This window comes from Urocitellus parryii, chromosome 5, assembly GCF_045843805.1.
Source record: "Urocitellus parryii isolate mUroPar1 chromosome 5, mUroPar1.hap1, whole genome shotgun sequence".
NCBI classification, from domain to species: Eukaryota; Metazoa; Chordata; class Mammalia; order Rodentia; family Sciuridae; genus Urocitellus; species Urocitellus parryii.
Genome location: NC_135535.1, coordinates 132,636,006 through 132,642,019, shown reverse-complemented (window position 1 = coordinate 132,642,019; position 6,014 = coordinate 132,636,006). Strand labels below are relative to the sequence as shown.

At 34.1% G+C, this 6,014-nt stretch overlaps 1 pseudogene; it reads left to right on the top strand.

Moving 5' to 3' along the window:
• Window positions 1-2,378: 2,378 nt before the first annotated feature.
• Window positions 2,379-6,014, top strand: part of LOC144255053 (tRNA methyltransferase 10 homolog A pseudogene) — a 29,292-nt pseudogene continuing 25,656 nt past the window's right edge.

Sequence of the window (6,014 nt, the reverse complement as noted above, 5' to 3'; positions counted from 1 at the left end):
GGGAGACAGGCTTATGGAGAGACAGACCTGCACAAGTATAGGGAACTTCTGAATTAAATTCCTATTTTCTTGTCCTTCCTTTGTGTCTCCTTTCTACCTGTTTCTTATTTATTCCATCCTATTTCATCCTCACTGCAACCTGATCTTATCTCCTTTTGATCTAGTCTTCATGAAAAAGGGAATTCACTGTGCATCAATGATTCATAACTAATTTCCCAGGAGGTGGATACCAGCCTTGTCCTGAGGACTAAGGATGACACCATTAACACCTACCCTGTGAGGATTCCTTACCAAAGTGCCAGGAGACACTTCTATGCTCAAGGAAGGTTGTTCAGAGGATTTTTAGGGAGGAAGTACTGTTTCCTGTTGTGAGAGGCACCCAACTAAGAAATGGTGGCTCCTAGAAATGAGAATCTTTTCTCTCTTCTAAAATAAAATAACCGAATAGAAGAATAAGTAGCTTCTTTTCTTTTGCAGGGTCACATTGCATACCCAGCCCTGAGGAAGCAGTTCAAAGCAGTATGTACTTGGTCACAGAGTGAACCTAACATAAAATGACTAAACAAGTGGAGTGGTTAAATCAGAAATGCTTACACCTTATGATATTTCAGCTTGAATTCTGAATCGCAGTAATTAACAACTGTTACAGAAAGATTTCCATCTGTGATTGAGCAACTTTTTATCTATGGAAAATAAAATGAACCAACAACATAAATTACCCAAAATATTTCTCATTGACATTCCCTAACATCCCCATATTTTCTAAAATGTAGGGAAGATTGAAGATGTGCTTGTTATGCTTTATGGTGGCTGTATTTTCCCTAGATAAACAACTTGTTTTTATGAATATTCCAAAAGTAAATGAGAGTCCTATTTGCATACCTCATTAATGATCCTTTTTTTAGCAGGAACATGTTCCTCATTTTATAGAACCATAAACATGTCTTTTCATCATATGAATGAAAGATAATACATTTTCTGGCAGAATTTAATACTTGGGTACTGGTGTTTGAAAAACATAAATTATGCTAAAGATTTCTACATTTGAAGAGAATAAATTATAATAGTTATGTGCTTTTGATATGTTGATAGCATATTGGGATTCTCATGTGTCTTCTCAAGTTTCTTTCACTTGGTCACCACCCCCTTTCTACCATTTTGTCATTAATACTTCACAGTCTGAAAATGGGTGAAATATAATGCTAAGAAATAATGTTTTGTTTCAGACATTTGATAAAGTCATATTTTCTTTACAAATAATATCATTTATAATAGCAAAAAAGGAGCTTATCTTAGGGGTATTTTTCTCTTATTTTTCTTTTTCTTTTTTATAATGTACCACGTCACATATGAACAAAACTAATATAAACTAATTTGGTGTCTAAAAACAATTTTTATTTTTATTTTTTGTACTGAGGACTCAGGAGTGCTTTACCATTGAGTTTTTTATTTTTTATTTTGTGACAGGGTCTCACTAAATTGCTTAAAGCCTTGCTAAATTGAGGAGGCTGACCTCAAACTTGCATTCTTCCTGCTTCAGCCTCCTGTGCTTTTGGAACTATAAGCAGGTGCCACCACTCCAGCCTCTGAGGAACAATCTTAAACCTACTCACTCCTACTCAAAAAGAGCAGTAATTGTAAATATTAGTAAAATAAGATGAAATGTAAATCTTAGTTTTCAAAATCACTATAATATTAGTTGCTTTAAAGTAATTGCATGACATCATCTTCCTTCCTTGCTTTCTTCCTTTCTTCCTCCCTTCCAAGGCTATTTATTGAATGACTGCTATGCCTTATGAAGCTGTATTAGGCATCAAGGATACCAAACCATGAGACAGCTCAGACCTCAAAAATTTAATAGACAAGTAGGATGATTAAAGGAAAACTACTATCATAGAGATATGGGAACATAAAACAGGCATGGCTTTTCTGATCAGAAAGCCTTCTCAGAAGTGATACCTACATAACATTTTTGGATCTGCCTATGACATTTTTAATGTCCTTTAATACCATCAAATCATCAAAATTATAGTCAATGATAAGGCAGAGTGTACTATGAAAAACATGTCTTCAAACCTGTTTTCTGTCATTTCCATCTGAGTTTGATTCCAGTTGACACCATCGCTCAAATTTCTTTCTCTTGCATTTTTCTTGCCACTTTTGTTTGCAAAGTTCTTGTTGTTCTTCTCATTGTTTCCACTTTATTAGCTTCTTCAATTGTTGTTTAGATGAGGCTCAATCCCTTCATCTAATCTTGGTTTCTCTCTTTCCCTTTCTTCACTTCAGTCTTGCTTCCTTACAACATTGAAAGTCTCTGTAAATGCTGGTGACCTTCCAGATGACATTATTTGGTATCTCAATCTGAGTTGATGGGGAACATGGTACTTGGTTCAGAAAGCCTCTCTGGTATGTTCTCTATACCTCCAGTGAGTTCTCTTTTGAAAACTTCAACTCCCAGGGGCAGAGCAGGGAGTTACATGGTGGAGGGTGGAGACTACTTTGATCTGAGGATGTTATGCAGATAACCAACAAGCACTGCATCCTGTGCAGTTTTACTTCACCAGCTGAGGAGGTGGACTGGAGAAGAACATGGATGAAAATGACAAAGGATGCATCGTCTGGAAGGATATCCACATCAAACTGGAACACTATAATGAACTCATAAGAAAAGAAGATCTGATTTATCTTACATCAGCTTTGCTAGTATAATAAAGGAATTAGATGAATCAAAGGCATATGTGAGTGGAGGATTAGTAGATCACAACCATCACAAGAGATTCACATGTAAACAAGCATCAGATTAGGGAACTGATCGTGTACCACTCCCCCTGGAAATTTTGTGAAAATTTATAATTGAAAGTTTTGGCAGTTAAAAAAAATGTATTTGAAATTGTTCTGGAAGATCCCGGAAACATGAGACTGGCAAGAAGCCTTTTTTCACGATCTTATTCTAGAGGAAAGTGGGTGTTCTCATAGGCAAAGCTCCTGAAAGTTCTTCCCATGACAAGCAGTCTGCTGTGGTTGGGTCAGACAGTGGTTTCAGTGAAGGGGAATATGGCAAGAATGAACCAGAGTCATCACACAAAGACAAACAGCAGATAAGGAAAATAGCCCTGAATCTAGCAGGCAATATGTACCACGCTAACATTACCTGGTTTTCTTTAAGAAAAATTAGGAGAAAGTGATGTACTTCACAGAATATTAAAATTAGGGAAAAAATATTTTCTCTTATTTCTTTTGTAAATTTTAAAATCTCTTTAGAGATAAATGATAATGAAAAGCCCTTTGAACTCCATAAGATTTTTTTGTTTATGCATAAGACAACTTAACTCTGTATCATTTTTTAAAAATTGCTTTTTAAGCCTCAAATAAGAGTTTTAGAATATTTTTGTTTATTAATATACCCTATTTCTCTTTCATTTTCTGGAATGTATTTCGCAGGATGTGCCTTCTGACCTTTCAATTCACATCAGTGACCTTTCTATCAGAGTTTTTCTAATTTGTTGTATATTTATTTGTGGGGGCAGATATTCATAAATGTCCTATAAGCCTACTAAAATGTTATGTATGAGATCGTATCCTCCATTTGCAGATTTTATATTCAATTTATTTCGCTCAAAAATACACACTAATCCTAGGAAGAAATATCAGTTTGCTACTTGATAATTCGTTTATTTTGGACTGCAGAGTGTATGCCTGAGTCTCCATTGTGGCCTTTTCATGTTCTGGAGTAATGATGAAACAGATGGAAATCTCTTTAATCCATTTTCTTAATTTCTATAATGGTAACGATTTATTTCAATTGTGAAATTGAATTTTTGCAGGCTAGATTATTTTATAAGGATATTACTTTAGAAGGATCAATTTTGCCTTTATCTGATTCAAAACATATCAGTTCTTTTAATCTCTCCTTTCCTTACATATCTTTTTTTAAACTGTTGATTTTTAAAGTGAATATTGTGCATCTGTCTCGTATCTTATAAGAATATTCACACTAACACAAATGTGTTTATGTTTCTGGAAATAACATGTGCATGTATAAAAACATCATGCAATTTTATGTCTGTTTTTCTATATCATGTATGGTTCTGTTATTAACTGATGATAACAGAACTGATTTGTATGATTTGTGTGAATGCTTGTGTTCAAGACACTAAGAGCAATTTGAATTGCATTCATACAAAAACCATAACTAGACATTTGTTTGGAAAGGTTGGCAGGGGAATATGGGCCAATGGGAGCTGTTTTAGTTTCTAAACAGTGATTGTAGGGAAATAGAGAAGTTCTGTTTAAAATAAAGTGATTGTTCTCTATCTCTGACAGCTAAAGATGTCAGAAACCTTCGCTGAACTTTGGCAAAGTAAGTTTCTTATATTTTTTTTTAATATGTGAGAGCTATATTTAAACAACCACATTATTTATGTATAAGTTACGTATTAACTTATATACATATTTGTTAGAAAGTTTATTATAGTATTGATGTTTACTATTTTCATTGCTTTATTCTTAGTAGTCTATTAGAGAGAGAGAGAGACATGATATCTGTACTGAGGTCCCAGAAATCAGAGTAATGTAGAAGAGAAGAGAAATGTCATTTCCTGAGCAGCAGGTCTGGAAATTGGGGTAGCTAGACTCACTTTATGATTATACACATTGGGTAGTGAGAAAAGGAAGAAGGTGTAGGATAGAAACAAGAGAATTTGTATTTACCTTAAAATTTAGAATTTTGATGTTGAACACGGGCATGACTAGAAGGACATTTAATTTAATTTCCCATCCTTAACATTCCTTTATAAAATCTGGATGTATTTTAAGAATACAACATATACAAGCTCTCCTTTTCTTTTTTAAAAATAAGGACAATTTGGCACACAGAGTTCTGGGAAGTGGTTCTTAAATCCCCATTTTAAGTGCTTAAACAAAGTATAGGTGCTAGAATTTATTTCCTTTGATAAGTTCACAGTGGGATTGAATACAAGGATTTTTCCCTGGACTTTTCCATTTCGAAGATAACAGCAAATAGTTTAATAAGGTACTTATATCAAGTATCGGATTTGTAAGTATATAGGTTTATGTATTTTGGTATACCTGAAATGGTTTTAGGTATCACTTTGCTAAGCAGATAGTCTGTGCCAAAAACCATACTGTCTGTTCAGCTGCTCAGAAAGAGCTTGTCAACTTGGTAGAAGCGGAAAAAAGACAGAAAATACATCTGTTCCAAGTGGCAGCTGTTCCTGACTGGAGTGTAGAAAATCAGCCATGAATATACTCTGTAGACTAGCCATCTCATTTGACTGTGCTATTAGGAGACACCTGTGAATTTTCTTCACGAGTCTGTTACTTTTAGATGCCTCTCAACAGTAACAACTTTTAAATCACAAATTCCAGAGTAGTTTCTATTAAAGAAATATAATATTATTGAAGATATGGATGCTGCATTAATTCCATGAATTCTAATACACAAAAAAATTGCTTAGGCCCATATTTATAAGTAATTTGTGAAGTAAAATATTAAGCCAACATCAAGGCATTCTGCTCAAGAATCATGTTAAAAGAATAATTTTAGAGAAATTAAGTTTAGCAGAGTTTATTTCAGCAAAGCATGGTTCATGCATCATGTACACTCCATAATAGGAGAGGAGCAGAAAGCTCCACTCAGCAATGAGGATGGATGCTTTTTAGACAGAAGAAGGAAATGAGAAACAGACAGGAATTTGCGGGTTATAGGCTGACCTTTGCCCCATTTTGTCATGGTGTGATGAGGCATTGTCTGATCAGTTGGTAGTTGGCTACTTTGATTGGCTGAGACTCAACTATCTGTTAGAAGAAGACAATCTTAAATTAGCTTGTAGTTTATATGTCTGTATATATATAATTCATATATATTTAGTATAAACACACACACTAAATTAAGATGTAGTTTACTGTTTACAAAGGCAACTTTGGGTTAAATTCAATTTAACATTTATCCCCAAGTAAGTTTGTATTGTTATATTTTAAGAAGAGACAAGAAA